Source organism: Bos indicus, chromosome 10, assembly GCF_029378745.1.
Source record: "Bos indicus isolate NIAB-ARS_2022 breed Sahiwal x Tharparkar chromosome 10, NIAB-ARS_B.indTharparkar_mat_pri_1.0, whole genome shotgun sequence".
NCBI lineage: Eukaryota > Metazoa > Chordata > Mammalia > Artiodactyla > Bovidae > Bos > Bos indicus.
In genome coordinates, this window is record NC_091769.1 from 47,337,128 (window position 1) to 47,360,029 (window position 22,902).

Here is a 22,902-nt window from a genome sequence, read left to right on the forward strand (position 1 = left end):
GATGGGGGAGCCTGGTGGGCTGCCATCTCTGGGGTCGCACAGAGTCAGACACGACTGAAGCGACTTAGCAGCAGCATGATTTCATATCAAATACTGTAATGCTTTCCAAATAACATAATGCATCCACTCATCCCAGTAATTCTCCAATCTCAGGTTATAAAGAAGAAATCCACTTCTACTCTCGTAGCTACTTACCAACTACATCCACACTTGACCATCAATAGCCTCTCAGGCTTGGGTTTCTTCCCTCTGACGAAGCCCTCTTTAAGCCCATTATCAACAATCCTTTTCAATAGGTCCTGCTGTGTTGGAGAACTTCCTCTGGCTCCCCAACAATGAGAGCAAAGGTTTGCAAACTGCGGCCCACAAACAAAGAATGGTTTTTACATTTTTGAATGGTTGAAAAAAATTAAAAGAAGAATTACACTTTGTGACATGTGAAAACTGTGAAACAAATTTCAGCGTCCATAAATCTAGTTTTATTGAAACACTCATTTATTTATGAATTGTCTATGGCTGACTTTGATTCCAGCAGCAGAGTTGACTAGTTACAAGAGAGATGGTAACTTAAAATATTTATAGCCTAGTCCTTTATTGTAAATGATTGCCAACTCCTAGCTTGGGGTGTAGCATCCATAGCTCTTGGCCTGGCAGTGCAGGTCATGGAAACTTGGATCTAACCAACCTTCCTAAGCCTTATTTTCGTTTATTTGAAGACATAACATCTACTTCACTGAAATGCTCTTCTCCATTTGTCCCCAACTTAACTCCTTTTCCTTCCTTGCCTTTTCCAAAGCTCCACTTAATTCCAACAGCTTTTAAGTTTTTTCCTAAAATTTATTATTATTGCTCTTATTTTATTTATTTAGCCACTTGGCTATAAGATCTTATTAATAGTTCCTCAACCAGAGACTAAACCTGGGACAGGGAAGAGAAAGCACCAAGTCCCGTTAGGATCTCCCTGTACCACTAGGGAATTCCCCCCACACCCCAATAGCTTTTAGATATCCTTCTCTTTCTCCATAAAAAGTGAGATCATACAGATTTATATTCCATGAGGTTAAAAAAGAAAAGTCATTTTTAAAGTGCCCAAAGGTATTCTCCATAGCACTATTTACAGTAGTAAAAGATGAAAAATATCCTAATGTACACCAGTTGGGCAGGGTGAACAAGGTCAAGGCAATTCACACAATGGAGGATGGAACAGCTGTGCCAAGGGGTGAACTTCATCACTATGACCACTACATTACACCACTATGACCACAACAGAATAAGAGCCAGGAGAGAGTAAATGAGAAAAAGCAAGGTGGAGGGAAGTGTGCACAGCATACTACTATTTGCCTAAGAAGGGGGTGAGATATAAATATTAATATGAAAACATACAACCATTTGCTGAGATTTGTTTTTTCAAAGGTGTAAGGAGAAGTCCTATCTTTTTCAATCACTACATAAGGGGAGGGAGGATGGAAATGCACGTGCGTTCAGTTGCTCAGTCATGTCTGACTCTGTGCAACCCTACAGACTGTAGTCCGTCAGACGTCTTCTCTGACCAAACGATTCTCCAGGCAAGAATACTGAAGTGGGTTGCCATGCCCTTCTCCAGGGGATTGTCCCAGCCCAGGACTGAACCCTTATCTCTTATGTCTTCTGTATTGGCTAGAGGGTTCTTTATCACTATCACATCTGGGAAACCCAGGATGGAAGAGGGTGTTTGCATGAGCAAACACCTCTGAACATATACACCTTATTTTATGGATGAGACATGAAAACCTTGACCATGTTGTGCAAAATTATTTAAACTGAAACTGAAAAAAAGAATTTCCTAAAAGCAAAAAAAAAGAAAGAAAGGAAGAAAGCAATGAACCTAACTATATATCCAGTTGGTGGTATGATGACAGAGAAGAACTATTCCAAATGTCTTTATAATACTCTATTGTGCACATAGCATGGTATAAAGCAGACGAAAACATATAACACCATTAGTGAAACAGAAATCTGGGTGAGTGAAAAAATACAAAGTTGATAAAGCTAGGTAAAAACCCTGTATATCTGAATTGCACTCAGAAGTATTAGTATTAATTAATAATGAGTTTTATCTCTGTGTATGTACACATACACACAGACACACATTCATCAGTACCTACTCCCTAGTTCAGTTCACTGAGAGGATCCAGGAATAACACTAAGTCCAGTAGTAATAAATATTCCTAGTTTCTACATTGTACCTTCTAAATACTCAAAAGAACTAGGGTTTTTTAGAGAAGCAGTGGATCCAAATTTGGGGTACAAAATGGATAAGAAAAACCAATAACATTTTGTCATACAAGAAAGGACACAAAAACACATATTATGCCAAAATGACTTGGTCAGTACTTTCCACTGGTTAAATATGGGACAATTTGAGTATCAATAAGAATATTAAATTGAAAGACATCAGTAACATTTATACTGAAAAAAAGAAAAAGAAAAAAAACAGCCAAAAACAAAAAACAAAACACCCTCAATGTTAACTTTTAGATAACCCTACAAAAGAGAACTCATTGCTTTTTCAACAGAGTCAAAGCATCAAGCATTTATCCTGACTTTCTCTGTGAATCTCAGGGTAAACAAACAGTTGTGATTAAATGTCTTTCTTCCTTCCTTTCTATTTTTTTGGCCACACCACACTGCTTGCAGGATCTTAGTTCCCTGATCAGGAATTGAACCTGGGCCCCAGCAGTGAAAGCACTGAGTTCCAACCAGTGGACCACCAGGGAACTCCCTGAATTTCTTTTTATATATGTATTCTCATTTATAAACAAGGAAGGAATGACAGAATTGGCATATCACTATTTTGCAATCACTAATGAATTAAAAGACATAGGTAATAGGCATCAATGATCAACAGTATCACAAAATAAGACCACCGTTTACTATGTATTTCTTAATGAAAATACACAGCCTGCCTATGATATAGTCTTGCCAAATAAAACAAAAGTCTGTATATGAAGCTGACCAAAACTCGAGATTCAGTGAACAAATTACAGCAAACACAAGGAACAGAGGAACATGTTAAATGGCACTATGGGGAATCAATGATGAAAATCCAGATTGTGAAAATTTCTATAGCACAGTTTCTCAACCTCAGCACTGCTGACGTTTTGGGCCACATAATCCTTTGTTGTGAGGGGCTGTCTGTGTACTGTGGGTTGTTTAGCAGGACCCTTCGCCTCTACCCACTAGATGTCAGCAGCACCTCCGAGCAGTGACAAAAAGAACTGTCTCTAGGCAGTGCCAAATGAAGAGAGAGGAGATCATCCCAGGTGGAGAATCTCTGCTGTCAAGGATAAACAGCCAGTTTCTCCAATAAATCACAGGATGGGAAAAGATGGAAGGGTAACCTGTAGATCAAATGGAGATTAGAAACATGTCAATCGACTACAATGTATTTTTTAAAAACTATTTATTTATTTACTTATTTGGCTGCACCAGGCCTTAGTTTCGGCATGTGGGGTCTAATTCCTTGACCAAGGGATCGAACCTGGACCCCCTGCATTGGTAGTGAGGAGTTTTAGCTAATGGACCATTAGGGAAGCCCCCAATTGCAATGTATAAACCTTATTTGGATCCTGATTCAAAGAAATTAAAAAAAAACAGTGGAAGAAATTTGAACATTAATTTGATATTTAATGATATTAAGGAAGCATTGGTAATTTCTATGTTTTTGGTGTGATAAGGTTTCATAGATATGTTTTTAAGTCTTATCAATTAGGGACATGTAATAAAATACTGACAGAGGAAAAAATTAAATAGCAAAGCAGTGCCTCCAAGTAACTGGTGGGAGACAGGAAGGTATACGTGATGTAAGACCAGCTAAGAATTAATCATCATTGAACTTGAGTGATGGGCATGTAGCTCACCATACAATTCTCTTAACTTCTGGATATGTTTGAAAGTCTCCATAAGGGCTTCTGTGGTGGTGCAGAGGTTAAGAAAGTCTCCATAATACAGAGGTATGAATAAATCAATCTGGCAGGTAATTTCAGTCCCAGTCCTCACAGAGCACATAAGCTCCAGAATGACCAGCAGAGGGATGTAAGAATCTGTAGTTCCCCAGGTCTGTCCAGTTTCTAAATGCCTCCTGGGTTCCTACTGGGATGCTGAAAGTAATCATATTGTTTACGACACAGCCCTTAGACACAGGAGCCAACTGCTTAGCTGCAAGTTCTTTCAGTGCTGGGAGAAAACTTGTGTTGGGCTGAGTGGGCGCTAGAATTCTGGCATCTAAGGTGGCATCTGCCTAAGGGATATTCTAGGGCAAATTTGTCTGTGAAGGATTTTTGCCTAAGTCCTGGATACAGATGTTCGCCTCCAAGTAAGGTATCAAATTTTCCTCATCCTGGAAGGAACCCAAGCTCTGTGAGCTGCCCAGCCTACCTCAAATCATCATCCTAGGTAAGAGAAAATAAACTTCTATCTTGTTTAACCTATCAGGATTTATAGTCTGTTCCACCATGTACAGCAAAACTTATACCAATTAAGCCAGAAATAAATTCTTCTTTCTCTTGGAAGGCTGTTCTAGCCTACAAGAAATAGCCACTTCTTTCTCTGAACTGACTCTCTTCCTGCACATTTGTCACTGATGCCTCTGCACTCTTCCTGGAATTTCTTTCTTCCTGGAAACTTGCAGACCAAACACGACGATGTCATTGCGTGCTCCAGGGCCAATTCTTATTTCTGTCCTTCCTAGCTCAGAGCATTGACTGTGCCTCCTCTGAATCTGAGTTTCTGTGAACAGTGGCCACCAGAGAGGACAAGGGCCTTGCTCCACACAGCTTATCCCCCAGGCCTGTGTTAAACTCTCCAGTGGGACAGAAAAAGGAACCAAGAATCCTGTGTGACCCAGATGCCTAAGCCAAATGCTCTCCTGCAGCGGAGATAGAGTCATTCTTCACTCCTTAGAGGTAAATAAATGGGCGACTATAAAATGTTCAGGGATTTGAACATTTGAACATTCCTGGGGAATGTTCAGGATCAGGTAATAAAAGACTAATAAAAAAGACTTCTTAAATGTCACTTATTTCCCTCTCTTGCTCAGGGGTTGGGTTCTATCCCAGTCTTCTAGAAGCTATGTTTATAGGCATGGGATAAAACCTTAACCAAGATTTAAATTATCCTAGGAGACTTTTCCACCAAATCACTTTTGCTCAAGTATCACTTGAATATAAAACTGAAGATCAATGATCTTTGTAAAACAGAACCAAAATTGTCTCACGTGTATTACAACTCTGTTCATTTAGCACACTTTCCTACCCTGACAACCCATCAATTGATAGATAAATAACAAATTGCCAAGTCAGAATTTATCTTTGCAAGATGATGGCAAGGTCACCTTGGACTAATCATTATCTAATTGAAATGTGAGAATTCACCTCTGATCACCACTTCAACAAAGGAAATACTGACCCCTCTCTATTCATTCAGTCTCAATTTCACTAAACTCAGATAGTTCCTCTATAAACAAACAAGCGTGCATGCATGCTAAGTCGTTCAGTCGTATCCAACTCTTTGTGACCCTAAGGACTGTAGCCCACCGGGCTCCTCTGTCCATGGGATTTTCCAGGCAAGAACACTGAAGAGGGTTGCCATGCCCAGGCATTGTCTAAAGACATCTCTTTCATGCTTGTTTCGGGAACATGCACAAAATAGGTCAAGATGTTTGGAGAATAAGCACTATTTGCACTGAGGACCCCATGTTAATGCCACCACCTTGACCTAGCAGAGGAGACAAAGAGGAACTCCATCTGTGGCCTCTGACACCTCAATGGGCTATGACACAGAAAGCAGATGACAGGCTCCATGGTAGACAGTGGAGAGACTGCTGGTTCCACTATTAAAGCTCCACCTGGGTCTACTTAGTAAGTAAGGCAAGCATCCCAGAGAAGGGAGAAGGACAACACTGTGTGGACCCAACAGCCATCCATCTGGTCACTGTCATAACAGTAAATCACTAAACAGAGTTAAGCCAGACGATTTACTCCGACCAGTCCATTCATGAGAGAAAGTAAAGTGTGTTCAAAGTACAACTTGATTGTCTCTCCAATCTTTCTAAAATAACTACCAAAACACACCTTATATTAAGATAATCAGAGAATTCCCCTGGTGATCCAGTGACTAAATGCACCTAACTCACACACAGATACTTGAAGGTCTAAGAAAACCCTTAGATCAATAACCACCATTGATAAAGCACCTTTCCAGTTTGCCATCACGACAAAGAGTATAAAGCCCTCTTTTTTACTTTGAATTCACAAAAGGGACATTAAGCAGGTAAGTACTTTCCAATTTCCAGTCATTCTGTATAAGGAGTCCCTGATCACACAGTGCAGCCACAAGGTTGAAGATGGGAATTAAAACAGAGCTGATTCTCCTAGAGCAGCAGGAATTTTTCGGGGGAAGATAGAGGTTTGTTGAAGAAAGCATGCAAGAGACAGAAGTTTTTTCTAATCTATAAAATTACAGCTGCCACCATGCCCCCAGCCTGTGCCAGAATCTAAGAAGCACTTCCCAGTGGAGACCTTGGATAGCTGTCATTGAGATTCTCAACTTCACGGTATACAAAATGTCAAGGGTAACATCTGTTTCATGGGGCTGGTGTGAAGATTTCCATAGACACCAGGCCTCTAGTACCGAGGTGTCTAACACATCAGGTCCTCATTAGATGGTGGTTAAGGTCAAAGATCAATTGGGCTTCACTGGTGACTCAGTGGTGAAGAATCTGCCTGCCTAGACAGGAGATGTGGGTTCAATCTCTGGTTCAGGAAGATCCCCTGGAGATGAAATGGCAACCCACTCCAGTTTTCTTGCCTGGAAAATCTCACGGACAGAGAAGCCTGGCAAGCTACAGTCCGTGGTCTCGCAAAAGAGTCAGACATGACTTAGTGTTTAAACAACAATGTCAAAGACCAGGCTACTGTCCCTTTATAGACACCAGAGTCTGAAGCTACTTTTCCAACAGCAGAAAACAACAACAACAACAGCAACTTCTCCTGCCATCAGCACTAGCTCACAGGCAGGTAGCACACCCAGAAATCAGTTCTTGCTAAAGCCTGTGCCAGTGAGACCTCCAAAAACAAAGTGGGTTCCCAGGAGGGATGAGAAGGCAGAGTCTAGAAAAAGACTCAAGACCGCTGGGGCTGTGTGCAAGGGAGGATCCACTCACATGTGCTCCATCGCAGGGCCTAGGCGTGAGGACATCAGGCTCAGAGAGGAAGAGATATAACCACTCCGTAATCTGACTGCCATGGGAGCAGCAGCTACCTAGTGATGATAGAGTTAAAGGTTGCTTCTTGGTTTTAACATTTGGAGTCAAGTTATAGGTAACTCATGGAAACCTTTGCAGGGATGAAAGAATATAATTATTACCAACTCCGAGAATATAAAATTCAAAGGTACAGCTGCCCAAAATGGAAAGGCTGAGTGGAGGAAGGATGGTAGACAAGAAACAGTGACTCGAGGACCCAGAAACAGTGCCTCTAAGACTGGAAGGGGCTGCACGTGTCATCCAAGGGCACAGAGGGAGGATTCAAAGCATGAATCAGCCATAGAAGGAAGAGAGGTGGGGAGGTCAGAAAGAGCTAAACAGCCATCACAAGACACCAAAAACCTGCCTTTTAAAACTGATAAAGGGAGAAATGGTGCTGCAAGCATAATATTTATATATGTGGAAATCACCGAACAAGCAGGAAAAATGATCCGTGTGGGTGGGGGTGGCGGGGACAGCGGAGATTGGTTACTTCTAAGAAGAAAAGCTGGTAAGTGAAGGAAGAGAGAGTGTGAGATACTTGTTCCTTTCCATGAGAAGCTTTTCTGTAGCATTTTCTGTTTTTATCCATTTGCATACATTACTTTGACTTAAATTTTTTTTTTTTAAATGAAAGATCTTCTATAAGACCATTGTTTAGACCACAGCAGGAGGATTCTTCTCAACTTCTACCAGGCCTGACCTTGGTGTGTTGAGAAGACTGCAGCTGGCTTTACGCTGTGTTTACTTTATTTTAATCTTAACGAAGTCATGTTTAAACTCTACAAGTGCAGTAGGCATTTTACAGTTCTGGAAAGCTGTCCAATTCTGGTTTGTTGTAAACAGAATAGAAAGGCTTTGATGGTCATTTTAGATTGTCAGAAAATGGGGCTTCACAGCTAAGAAAACAAGAGAGTCATTTTCAAGATATATGTTCAATAGGCACAAGTATTCAGAGCCTTGGAGTCCATGAAATACAATCAATTCTTAGACAGCAAAGGCTCAAATCTTGAGTTCTCCAGGAAGGCTTTTAAACTTTGAAAGAAATTAACTGATGAGCATAATTAGCCAAAAAGCTTAAGAAACAGCATATTCTACAACACCCATGGATTAAGTTTAATTACGAAAACGATCTGGAAATGGCTATTTTGTTGTTGTTGCACAACATTTAGCAAATACAGACAGCAGAGGAAGGACCCCATCACAAGTCTGGAAATCCTGATCAAGGAGATAATGCTAATTAGGACTCTCAGCCACTCGGGGAGCCCACAGCGGGTGGTAAGGGGCAATGCCTACAGTCGACAAGCAGAGTCACCTCAGGAAAAACCAGCTAATGGAGATGGCAGGAAGACAGAAGTGCATAACAGATTACATTTTTAATGAAGAAAAGCAAGCACAGGAACAACTTATCTTTTCTGACATAGCTGATTAAGTGACTGATACAGAGTAACAAATAGCTATGTAGATCCTGCCTTGAATTTTACAGATTCAATCCTCTCCTAAACAGCACTGGGAACTAAAAATTCCCCAAGCGCCAAAAACAATGTTTTTCATTTAAACTCAGTTTTAAAATATTTTTTCTTACTAGCCTGCAGGGAACATGGAGATAAGTTCAGATTATTGCATCTATTCTCAAATCTGGAATATACCATGAGTCATTAAGTTAAACACTAAACAAATCATTTATCACATGCTCTCGTCCATCTACTCTCCATCAATCTCTCTCATCTCTCTCACTTGCTTGCAATGCTTTAAAGCATCCCGTTTATTCTTGTGAAGCATGGTTGTCTCACATTTAATAGCTTATCGCTACAACATCTCACCCAGCATGGCCTTGCCTTCTGAGAGGCTCACAACATGACTGATTGATAACATTGCTCATTCTTTAAATTTTATTCAGAGTAGGACTGGCCCAGATCCCTACAATTCTACTTCCTCTCATTTATGTCAAAATAAAAGTGCCTCTAGCATTTATTCATGACTTCAGACACTTCCAGAAACGTCAACATTTCAGATCATCTCTCTTATTCCTATACATTTAAGAGAAATGTTTCTGTTATTGTCATCATTGTTTGATACAGCTTTTCCCTTTAAAGAAAGGGAGGGGGTGGTGTGGGGTGGGCAGTAAAATAAATATCCCTGGGGTGGAAGCAACCCAACTGAAGCATACAAATCAGGCAGTAAACCAAGTGTCAGGCTGACAGAAGGGGAAACAACCAGATAAGTCTGTCAGATTTCATTTAAGTTTCCCAGAAACTAGGAATATTAAAACACAAGAAAGCCAGACATCACTGGGGGAAAGAGTTTAAAAGGACTGAATCACCATGTTGCAATCAACAAAGACCATAGTTAACAACACAGCATCCTGAAGCAATCAGGGTTGGGCATGTGGCATCGTGAACCATGTGTTAACTACTGCTCCTCCCTCACACTATCTCACTGTCCTCATACTCAGTCCATTATTGCCTGTGTCCTCCACCCATCCCACCCCTCCAACACATCCCCACATCTCCAAGGAGAAGTAAGCAAGAACCGTACTCTTCCGTTCTCTACAGACCCAAGGCATAAGAACACATCTGGCACACTGGTTTTGGATCTGAAATTGATGGGAAAGCCATATATCTGATGCTGGGAAAGACTGAAGACAGAAGGGGAAGGGGGTGACGGAGGATGAGATGGCTGGAAGGCATCACCGACTCAATGGACACGACTTTGAGCAAGCTCCGGGAGATGGTGAAGGACAGGGGGAAGCCTGGCACGCTACAGTCCATGGGGTCGCAGAGAGTTGGACACAACTGAGTGACCGAAAAACAATGGTATATCTGATGTGTTTCCTGTCCACTGTGCCCAGCCCTTCACTGAGACTGGCCACCTAGTGCGGTCTGCACATCCTCAAAAGACAACATCCGTGTCAAGACACCCAGAAGATCTCAGGGCAGGATGGCTCCTTTACTTTTTCCTGTCCTGTATATGTCTGGTCCCACTGCCCTCAGCTCCTAACTCTTGACCATGTCCTTGACCCCTTCCCAGCCTTGCATTCCTCGCACTTGGCATTTGCAATTGTGTCCAGAGTTAGATATTCAGCCCTTCTCACCCCTAGCTCTCAGCATCCCTACAGTGCAGGCAGACACTTATCCATCAAACATCACGTGTCCAGAGGCTGCCCACAGTGGTGTGAAGTGAGGATTCTGCACACTTTTATCAGACAACTCAACACACTGTCACATCTTCATTTTTCCACTGACTGCAAGGTGGCTCACAGATAAATTTAATGTTCACATGGACGAGCCATTTTCACTTAGGTTCCCCAGCAGAACAATCCCTTGTCTTTTCACCTCTGACTTCTTGTCAGAGAAGTCAACCATGCCAGCTGTCACAGTACTTTCTGAAAATAGCCAATGTATATAACTAGAGTATATTTCTTTCCCACTTTAAAGGAATGATACAGTTTTAGAGGTAGAAGAGCTGTTATGAATCACGCACCCAGTATTTCCCAGAACTCAGTCCCCAGGCCGGCACTAGTTGATGCGTAATGGTCAGTGGTCACCAGAGAAACAAGAAAGAGGAAGGAAATAAAGAGCGTTTTCACAATGCTAAACACAATCAAAAGGCAAATTCACGACACACCTACTTTTTCAGTAGTAAAATATTTTTCTTTCATGAAATGATATTAGCAGATGCTAGTTATTTTTGAAAAATATGAAAAATTGTAAAACAAAATAAAGAGATTAGCATATAAATAGAGAACACTCATGCACTATCCAGCTTAAACAATGACCAACTTCCTTTAAGTATAGCCTGAAAAATCTAGTAAAAATAGATCTTCATTTTCTGTTTTCCTCTTTCACAAAATATAAAAGTGTGGGAATTATGAGGCTGGGCCAGCCTCTACATTTTACAGATAAGGATTTGGAGACTAGCAGAGATTAACCCGTCTAGAGTTGCACAGCTGGTCGAGAACTAATATATCTGTTATGTCATGATACGGTTTTGGAGCAGAAACCAATCCTTTTTAACCTGTTAGACTTTAACTGAGTCACAGCCAAGACTTGAAGAAGACTGCCTTTTGTCCCTGCCCAGGGCACTTCATACACACTACTTGGGAGCAGAGAGAAGGCAATGGCACCCCACTCCAGTACTCTTGCCTGGAAACTCCCATGGATGGGGGAGCCTGGTAGGCTGCAGTCCATGGGGTCACGAAGAGTCGGACACGACTGAGCGACTTCACTTTCACTTTTCACTTTCATGCATTGGAGAAGGAAACAGCAACCCACTCCAGTGTTCTTGCCTGAAGAATCCCAGGTACGGCAGAACCTGGTGGGCTGCCATTTATGGGGTTGCATAGAGTTGGACACGACTGAAGCGACTTAGCAGCAGCAGCAGGCACAACAAATACAACTAAATGAGGAAAACCAATAATCTGTAACCAATGTATACTTCATCTCACACTGTAGCAATTGTGTCCCATCGCTGGAGGGCTCCAGGAACCACTAAACTGTTTCAGCACAAAGATTACTGAAAATAGGTCCATCATTACTAAAAAAAAGGGTATCTTTTTAGATATCATGCTGCTGCTGCTGCTAAGTCGCTTCAGTCGTGTCCAACTCTGTGCGACCCCATAGACGGCAGCCCACCAGGCTCCCCCGTCCCTGGGATTCTCCAGGCAAGAATACTGGAGTGGGTTGCCATTTCCTTCTCCAGTGCATGAAAGTGAAAAGTGAAAGTGAAGTCGCTCAGTCGTGTCTGACTCTTCTCGACCCCATGGACTGTAGCCTACCAGGCTCCTCCATCCATGGGATTTCCCAGGCAAGAGTACTGGAGTGGGGTGCCATTGCCTTCTCCTTAGATATAAATATGCGTGAGTTAATATACAATATTTGACTTTTTCTTTCTTCACTCTGTATAATAGGCCCTAGGTTCTTCCACCTTGTTAGGACTGACACAAATACATTCTTTTTTTATAGCTGAGTAATATTCCATTGTATGTGAGTGAGTGAAGTCGCTCAGTCGTGTCCAACTCTTTGCGACCCCATGGACTATAGCCCACTGGGCTCCTCCATCCATGGAATTTTCCAGGCAAGAGTACTAGAGTGGGTTGCCATTTCCTTCTCCAGGGGATCTTCCTGACCCAGGGATTAAACCCGGGTCTTCTGCATTGCAGGCAAACACTTTACCGTCTGAGCCACCAGGGAAGTACCAATGTATAATGTAACACAATCTCTGTATCCATGGAGACAGACCTAGAGAACAGAATTGTGGACACGGTAAGGGAAGGAGAGTGTGGGACTAATTGAGAGAATAGCATGGAAACATATACACTCTGTATGCAAAAGAGATGGCAGGCGGAAATTTGCTGTGTGACACAGGAAGCCCAACCCAGTGCTCTGGGATAACCTAGAGGGATGGGGTGGGGAGAGAGACGGAAGGGGAGTTCGGGAGGGAGGGGACACATGTATACCTCTGGCTGATTCATGCTGATGTATGGCAGAAACCAACACAATATTGTAAAGCATCCTCCAATTAAGAAACAAAAAAGGCTGCTGAAAGTTCCACATTAACTTCTCATCCAGTACTTCCCTCCCTAACTCCAAAATTATAAGGTAAATTTTGAGTGAGAGAATGACAGTCCACACAATAAGGTAAAAAACCAGCTACTAACCCCTTTTTCCAAGCCCTACCCTGCCCCCATCAAACTAGCAGACGGAAAAAAATCACACAGCAGTGGAGGTAATAAGACCAGGCAGCTACAGTCCTATCTCACAGAACCGTGGTAAAAAAAAAATCAAACAAGACAGCATGAAGCGACAATGTTTTAATGCTCTGTAAAATTTTATCAGTGCAGGAAGGTGACCCATTGAAAATAAAATAGTTTTTTTTAACAGACTCACCTAAATTCTCAGTTTATGTGAAATCGATTTCCCTGAAGCATCTGAGAATCCTTCAGCAGCAATACCTAAAACAGTTATGAAAACCATCAGAATCAACTAATGTTATAGACATCAGTTTTCCAAAAAAAAAAAAAAACTCAATCTATACATTTGGTCATTTCCCCCACACTAAGTGCGAAAGGAAATAACTCAGGAAACAATGAATTTCCGCTGCAACACATGGGCTGGGAATTTTCTTGACCAACAGGGAATCAAGGTCCCAAGGCACTTATTTCAGAGACCAACATTACGTTCCAGTTGGCAAAGAAGCAAAACACATTATTTTCTTCCCTGTGATGGGAATGTTTAATGGCTTTAGATTTAAACAAAGATCAAATATATACATTATCCTTCCTGCCCCCACCTATATTTAAAACAAAAATCACAGGCACTGCACTGATTGTTTTTAAAATCAGCATCCATGAGCTCTTGTCTTATTCACTTTTTCCTCCTGTCTGGGAAGCAGTCCCGTCTTGCTTCCACTGTTTCCATCTTACTCCCAGTTCTCTGAGGCACTTGATATCTGAGAATTTAGCACCTTATCCATGCAAACCCAATTTGAAAGAGAGAAGAACCATAATAGATCACAGATTATGGCCAACAAAATGGGCCAGCATTAAACATTAAACAATGACTGCTGTTAATAGTTAAACAATGGCCTGAGTGAGAACACATATATGAAATAACCAGACAATAAACATGCAGCCACAGAAACAGGTTTCATATGAAATAGACCAAGTGCATGTAATCTAGTCTGGGTAAGTATGTGAGACTAGTTAATAAAAGATGTTGGCTGGCTGTATGGGAGGAGAGAAAAATCTAGCGCGCTCTTTCTCTCTCTCTATTTAAAGAGAATAAATTCAAAATAGAATCAAATGAGTACTAGAAAAACATACAGATGAATAGTTTTATAATATTAAGATAGAAAGGCCCTTTTTAAACATGACATCAAAATGTAAAACTCAAGGACTGAGACATTTGGCTCGCAACATTTTTTTTTTAATCTCAAATACAGGAAAGGCAAAAACAAGTAAAAAATAAAGACAACAAACAAACAAACTTAGATACTTTGGGTAAAATAAGAAACTAAGTAAAATATTCATACAAGAGCTGAAGGACGGACTTCCCTGGCAGTCTAGTGGTTAACATTTCACCTTCCAATACACGGGGTGTGGGTTCAATCCCTAGTCAGGGAGCTAAGATCCCCCATGCCTCAAGGCTAAAAAACCAAAACATAAAAACAGAAGCAGTATTGTAACAAATTCAATAAAGTCTTTAAAAATGATCTGTATCCAAAAAAAATCTTTTAAAAAAGTCAGTAAAGAAATTAATACCCCAGCTCAAAATGGATGAAGCAAATTAATAAACTTCCCATGAGAAGAAATAGAACAGTGAACGATAACAAATGCATGAAGAGATACTCAATTATACTAACAACGGGAAAACACAACTTCAGAAAACCGAGCTCCTTTTATCTGTCAGATTGGTGATGATGTCCAAGACTGACAGGAGCTGTTGTTATGGCCACAGCTCACGATGTAGCCACTTTGGCAATTATATCAGCATGTAAAATGGCATACCTTTTGATCTAGCAATCTTTCTCTAAGAATCTACTCAAAATACATTATTGTGAAAGCAGAAAGATGGATACACATAACATGTTTATAATCACTGAAGGCAGAGGGAGTAAGTATCCTAAAGGTTTACAAATAGGAGATGTCAAGTAAACATGTATTTATTGATGATAGTTATTGGTATGAAAAGAGCCGTGATACACTTCTGAGTGAATAAAACAGGCAAGACTTCCCTGGTGGCACAGTTGATAAGCATCCGCCTGCCAATGCAGGGAACACGTGTTCGATCCCTGGTCTGGGGAAGATCCCACACGCTGAGGAACAACTGAGCCTGTGTGCTACAACCACTGAAGCCTGTGTGCCTAGAGCCCATGCTCCACAACAGGAAAAGCCATCACGATGAGACCTGCGCACGGCAATGAAGAGCAGCCCTTGCTCGCCGCAAATAGAGAAAGCCCGTGCACAGCAACAAAGACCCAGTGCAGCCATAAATAAATAAATAAAACTTAAAAAATAAAATAAAACAGGTAAATGACCATGCAAAGTATGATTACATTTCTGCGTGTGCATGCCAGTGTTTCTAGATGTCCTTATACATGCTAGAAGGACGTTTATTAAAACAGTAATGATTGCCTATCTGAATTTTAAAGCATTCCTGCTTTTCTTATGACTGTTTGAATTTCATATAATGAGCATGAATTTTTTTTTCCCCAAAGAACACAGCGGAGCTGTTTTTTAATGTCACGCTTGAGTGTAAAGTAATACACTGCATAGATTGCTACTTTCCCTCCGTCACCTCTCTCCCCTCCCTGTAACGTTTGTGTCACACATGTGCTTGCTGTGAACACTGATGAGAGAGGTCCCTTCCTTCTCTCCGGTTCCTGTTCATTCCTGAGGGCCACTTCATCCTTGCCTTAAGTTCCTAAGACACACCTCTATCCTTATTATAAATCTTTTTTTTTTTTTTTTTACTTAAGCTAGCTTGAGTTTGTTATCTGTGACCACAGGAACCCCATGTAATACAGTGCTGCTTTTGATTTTCCACCTTCTCAATCATCCATTCCATTTGAAAACAGAACAGTAAATCTTGTAATCACATGAATGAAGATTTGTTATACACAATGCCATGTATTGTTTATGACCTACAGCCAAAGGGACTGAAGCAGGCAGCTCAAAGTTAGTATAACAAAGGCACAAATACTATTCAATACTTCAAGAGATAGAGGAGCTCTTTCCTGACTAACATGAGAACCCATGAAAAGACCATTTGAAAAAGAATAAAAACAAAGGGGACATATTTGTCCAGATGGGCTATTTCTACGGTTAAAATAGTCTCCATTATCATGTTTTAACCACTTTGCAGATTTATTTTTATTGGGTTATATTTACATATGAAAAGCTTTTTTTCTTTCTATTTAGACTATAAAATACAGAAATGTATTCCCATAATGGGCCCATTATGTTCAATTTATCTCCAGCAGACAAATTTACTCTTCTCATTGCCCTATCTTTAAAGGTTCAGAAGTTCCATATAATACAAGAATCCTCCTAAGACTGTAATTACAAACCTGGCTAAAAAGCAACAAATATACAAATCCCTTCAGAGGTGTATTGGATGTCAAATACAAATTTAATTAATCCCCCTCAATCTCCCAAAGGGTCCTATCCCCAAAAAAATTTCTCTAGAAAGTAGAAAAAGGACTATCCAATTTCAAAGACAAGCCATCAAAGGTTTAACTTAAACATCTGTGCCTCCAGGGCATCACTCAGACAAACCCGCAGGCCACCCAGTGCCCACTGCTGGCCTCTGTTCTGACCGCACACACCCCACTACCCAGGGTAGGGGCACCCTTCTAAGTAGATACATGGGGGAACCAGGTAAGTCCATATTTGAGGCTGAGATGCATTAGGATTTGAGACAGAACATGGCATTTAGGGGAAGAGCAATAGCACAGTGATTTACAGTGACTGACCCTGATTCTGTCATTTAGTAGACCTATTAAAAAGCAGAGATATCACTTTGCCAACAAATGTCCGTATAGTCAAACCTGTGGTTTTTCCAATACTAATATATGGATGTGAGAGTTGGACCATAAGGAAGGCTGAGCGCCGAAGAATTGATGCTTTCGAACTGTGGTGCTAGAGAAGACTCTTGAGAGTCCCTTGGACAGGAAGGAGATTAAACCAGTCAATCCTAAAGGAAATCAACCATGAATATTCATTGGAAGGACTGATACTGAAGCTGAAACTCAATACTTTGGCCACCTGATGCAAAGACCCAACTCATTGGAAAAGACCCTGATGCTGGGAAAGACTGAAGGTAGGAGGAGAAGAGGCCAAAAGAGGATGGATGGTTGGATGGCATCACTGACTAAATGAACATGCATCTGTGAACATGGGCAAACCCCGGGAAGTAATGAAGGACAGAGAAGCCTAGCATGATGCAGTTCCATGGGGTCGCAGAGTCGGACATGACTGAGCGGCCAAATGACAACAATTAGTCATTTGGCTCTGGTGTACCTCAGTTTCTTCCCCTGTAATAATAATGCCCAGGAAAAGGGCTGTTGTGAGGATTAAAGGTAATAATACATCTAAAACAATGAGGTAAGTTCAAGAATCAAACATGACCTTGCTTGACCTCCAGCTCAGTGGTCAGTGAGATGGCCACTGCCCACAGGCAGAAACTCATTGCCTGAACAGAGCAAGGTCCCTAGAGAACCCTAGGACAGAATATGTCTCTACATAGGGCACTTACCTATTCAAAATGTTTATTTTAAATATGAATAAGACCCTTCCAATTAAATAGGAATTTATTCTAAAGGTATCAGGAGCCTGTTATTTGAAGGAATGCTGCCTTTAAGTAGCCTTCTCTGGATCATATGATAAACCTCTTGGCAGCTCCCATGTTCTACCTTTTCTGGAGTATTTTGAGAAGTGTTTATAGACGTGATGAAAAGGCAGAAAAGCTGCTGGCTAAAACGCTTGTCACCAACAGAAGTACCTAACTGTTTTGTTTTGTTTTTTGCACATCTTGGATCACTTCCTACTTCCTTGTGGAAACTTAGATATAATTCTCCAAGTCCCATGTCACTCATTACCAGAGAAAAGAGAGGAATACTTAGATACTTCAGATGCAGAAATAAAATGAAAACGGATGGGTGAAGTTCCTAACACAGTGCATGGAGCCCAGTAAGCATCTAGTAAAAGGTACATCTTTAAATGATTCATCTGAACAGCAGTAAAGAAGCAAAACGCATATTAAGTAATCTGGGACTACACAAGGCACTTTTTCACCAGGAGAGTCTTACGGACTCTTTGTTTTCCACATCTCACTTGGCAAAATCCCCACAGGAATGCAAGGCCAAGTTGAAGGGGGTTTTAAGCCATGAAGAGCCTGCACAATGTATATGGCTGACCCATAGGAGCCAAGAACACATCTGTCCTAATATTCCAATCAAAGATGGAAAACGGCAACAGGACACTCAAACTTTACCCTCGTACCATCTACACGAGCATAAAAATACTAAGATAGGCCTGTGTGGGCAACATCCCAAGTGTTTTTGGTGCCCAAAGTCGCAAAAGGGCTTTTATAAGGCAAGACCAAGCAAAGGGGCAGGACAGCCAGTAGATTTTAGCCAACCACGAGCAGAATATACTACTCTTAGCTTGAAGTTACCACTAACATTTGACACATTTATTACTAATTGCTCAAAAACAAAATCCAAGAAGAAAGAGACCAAGTGTGATGTTTCAGTAGTCATAAAATAAAGACAGGAAGAGCCAAAGAGAGAAAAGAGGACAAATTGTGAAGAAAAAATTCTTCCAACTTCCCAACTTCCTCCAATTCTACCCCTTGCCAAGGATTATTTTTTTTTTTCTCCTCTGAAACCTTGAGAACATTTTCTTTGAAAGCGCAGTTCAATAATTAGAGTCCAGCTCTACTGTGTCAGAAGGTATCTGACTCCGAGGGAAATGACAATTCTCTTTTCATGGCTTTCCTTGGCTGACTTTCCAGCTAGAGACTGGGTCCGGGGGTCAAAGGAAACTCAGTGAAGCCAAGCTCCAAGTAGCAATGCTCATGGCCCTCAGAAGTAAGGAATGATAGATGACCTTGATTTCTGCAAGCAGAAAGAAAGGCTCCACAAATCCCTCTGGATGCCTCTTCCAGCAAACCAGGAAGTAAGAGGTGTTATGCGTGAAAAAAGATTCTCAATATACATGTGTGAAATGCTGGTTTAAATCAAGGAGTTCCTTTAATGCAGAACATTTTGGACAGTTGAGTGTGCTAATGTGGATATAAATAAGAGGCCCCAACCTTATCTATATACAGATTCCTTTACCTTTTGTGGTCTATGTCTTGGTACACGTGCCCAGGTCGACAGTTTGGAAAATAATGTTATAATTAGTTCTTTTATGCAAATGACTATTGAAGGCTCACTCTGCCCCACTACACACGCAATGACATGACCAGGCACCATGCCCCTAAAGATCAGGTCACAGTGCAAACAATATTAATGCAAAGTGCTGTGAAACTTCTGTTTACTAGGAGGGTTAGAGAAGTGCTCTAATTACACTGCTTTACCTCCTTCAGTCTTTAGATGCTTTTCACAGCTGGACAACCTGGGAAATGCCCTGAATTCCCTGTTGCATTATAATACACTGTTCTCCATCTCTCGTTTATATGTAAGTAAAACTAAAATAGTAACATGAGGTAGAATGTAAACTTTCACAAGAACAGGGACTCCTCTTGGTATAGAGCTATTCTTCCAGCCCTAGAATAGCTTGTACAGGATGTTCCACAAATATCTGACTATTATGAATAAGTGTTAGTCACTCAGTAGTGTCAGACTCTTTGCGATCCCATGGACTGTAGCCTGCCAGGCTCTATCCATCCATGAAATTCTCCAAGCAAGAATACTGGAGTGGGTGGCCATTTCCTTATCTGCTATATGAATAAAGTACAGAATAAATAAACTTATATAAGTGTATCAACTCATTTTATGAGCTGGCCAAAATATATGCTCTACAGCTTTAAATTGATTTTGAAATGCTTACTGTAAAACAATTTCCTATTTTTTTTCCCAAAAGTAGTTTGTTTTGCCTGTTTCATTCCTACTAATATCTCTCATCCTTTGTAATTCCCTCCCACAAAACCACCCCTCTAAAATAAAGGATATTTTTCCTTTGACTTTTGGATTAGAAAGAACTTCAATATTCTGAACTTAATGTATAAAATAACCCTTGCAACACATTCAAAAGAATACATTTTAAAAGTTTTTGCTAAACTAAATTCACTGTAACAAAATAGGATAATGCATTAAAATTTTTTAACAAGTATGCATTTTTTTTCTTTAAGGGGATGAGGAGGAAAGAGTAGGAAAAAATTGTTTTGGTTCTTCCTTGATCATTCAAAAAATTGATGAGACCTTTCCCTCGCCCATTCCTGACAAAACTATTAATGCCAGTGTGTTTCTATTTGGCAATTTTCAACTTTTGGTTTGGCTACAGTCCCTTTTTTTCTTTTCTTACTTTTTAAAAATTAATGTTATTAGAATATCATTGCTTTACAATGTTGCATTAGTTTCTACTGTACAGCAAAGTGAATCAACTATATATGCCTACATGTATCCCCTCTTTTTTGAACTTCCTTCTCATTTAGGTCACCACAGAGCACTAAATAGAGTTTCCGGTGCTATATGCAGGAGGTTCTCAATAATGATCTGCTTCATACATAGTATCAATGGTATATCTATATATATGCATATCCTAATCTAATTCACTCCACCCTCCCATTTCCACCTCGTTGTCCATACACTTGTTCTCTACAAGTGTCTCTATTTCTGCTTTGCAAATAAGATTATCTACGCCATTTTTTCTAGATTCCACATATATGCATTAACATATGATACCTATTTTTCTCTTTCTGACTCATTTCACTCTGTATGACAGTCTCTAGGTCCATTCATGTCTCTGCAAATGGTACAATTTCATTCCTTTTATGGCTGAGCAATATTCCATTGTATATATGTACCACATCTTTGTCCATTCCTTTGCTGATGGACATTTAGGTTGCTTCCATGTCCTGGCTATTGTAAATAGTGCTACAGTGAACACTGGAGTGCATGTATCTTTTGGAATTCTGGTTTTCTATGGGTATATGCCCAAGAGTGGGATTGCTGGATTATAGTCCCGTCTCTTGCAGCAGCCCTGCCCTGTGCCACCAGCATGCCAGCCCTTCTCCAGCCCAGAGTAAACCATCTAAGAAAGTCATTTGAGCTATCCTCAGCTTCCCAACTGCACGAATCTCCGGGGCCCCTTTCTGCACCCCCCACCTCATCTGGCCTGGCAGTCAGTGCCTCAGCACCAGCGTGCCCACACTCCACCTGGAACCCTGTACTCTGTACTGCTTCCCTGCAGTGCTCTCTGCCCTCCCAACTTCCATGCCTCAAATGGCCTCCACACTCCCCTGCTCACCCAGCACCCCATCGAGTTCCACCTACTTCAGGGAGACTTGATGGACCACATCTTTGTTTCTACATTTACCATGCTAAGTCACTTCAGTCGTGTCCGACTCTATGCGACCCCATAGATGGCAGCCCACCAGGCTCTCCCGTACCTGGGATTCTCCAGGCAAGAACACTGGAGTGGGTTGCCATTTCCTTCTCCAATGCATGAAAGTGAAAAGTGAAAGTAAAGTCGCTCAGTCGTGTCCGACCTTCAGCAACCCCATGGACTGCAGCCTTCCAGGCTCCTCCATCCATGGGATTTTCCAGGCAAGAGTACTGGAGTGGGGTGCCATTGCCTTCTCTGATATTTATCATATCACGTTCAAATAATCTATTTAAGTGTCTGTAGTCCACACAACACAGTGAGCTGCCAGAGGACAGGAGCTATGACTCCCCCTAGAGTTCCCGCCTCAGTTCACAGCACTGTTCCTTACACCCATTATGTGCTCAGTAGGTATCTGCAGAATGAATGAACATGTGTAGTATGATTAATAACCTCGAGACACCGGGGATGAGAGTGGCAAACTTTAAGAGACTGGAGTACTACAGCAGCAGGGTCAGGGTGGGTTCAGGCGCGCGTGTGTGTATGTGTATACGCACACTCACACTGAAGAGAAGGGCTGCCTCATTCCATGACCCTCCTTCCTGCTTCTTCAAGGTCAAGGTTCCTGTTAACAAACCCCCACTCCTGCCGCCCCACTTTCCTTTTTCAGTCCCAGGGGTTTTGGTTGATGACTCACTCTCCTGCCACAAACCTAAGTGTCTTTGAGTAAGCGTCTCTCCTGTTTGGCCTCCTATCAATAAGGGAACTACACCTTTTCATAACTATACCTTTTCCCCCATCTCAAAGCAAAGAAAGGCTTTGAGATTTAACGATTAGAGGATGGTATAAGATGTCCCCCTCTAAGCTATTCCCTATCCTAACTCCTAAAGAACGTCTGTTGGCTCACTCCAGCTTGGACCCTGTGGGAGAGCAGAGTCACACAGGGACCCACAGTGCAACCTGATGAGCGAGTCATTTTCTAGGCAGGTTGATAAGAAGTCTAGGGGTCCCCAAGGAGAGAGGGGTCTGGAATTCTCAAGGAGGAAGAAAGGACAAAATTTTTTTTCCCCTCTACATTCCTTAGGATTATATAATAATAATGTATCCTGCTTGAGGACAGTCTCTGGAAAAAACCTTCTGGCTAATTCTGTTATCTTAAAATGTAAATTATGGGAGTAGGTCTAGTGAGGTCTTTACAACCTCCAGATGTTCTTTTGATTCACTGTAATAACTAATTAGAGAGCATATAATTCCATTGCTAACACTAGCAAGGGGGTACTCTTTCTGCCCCCTTCTGATGCCTATGTCAGAAGTTTTCTCTATCTCCTTTATACTTTAATAAAACTTTATTACACAAAAGCTCTGAGTGATCAAGCCTCGTCTCTGGCCCCAGATTGAATTCTTCTCCTCAGGAGGCCAAGAATCCCGGAGTCTTTGCATGGTTCAGCAACAACCTTTCACTGATGCACATGGAGAGGCAAGTGTTAGTCATCAACCAGTGGCTGCTGCTGCTGCTAAGTCGCTTCAGTCGTGCCCGACTCTGTGCGACCCCATGGACGGCAGCCCACCA

General features: G+C 41.4%; 1 protein-coding gene across 10 annotated transcripts in view; it reads right to left on the reverse strand.

The window, feature by feature from the left end:
- The window catches only part of TLN2 (talin 2), a 504,733-nt gene that overhangs the window by 279,951 nt on the left and 201,880 nt on the right, over positions 1-22,902 (reverse strand). For 9 of the 10 annotated variants that reach the window (XM_019968738.2, XM_019968739.2, XM_019968732.2 and 6 more), the window contains one exon: positions 13,171-13,235. The exons of the other annotated variant lie outside the window; for it this stretch is intronic. The gene's annotated coding sequence lies outside the window, so the exon portion shown is untranslated. The remainder of the gene's footprint in view (positions 1-13,170; positions 13,236-22,902) is intronic. 10 annotated transcript variants of the gene reach the window in all.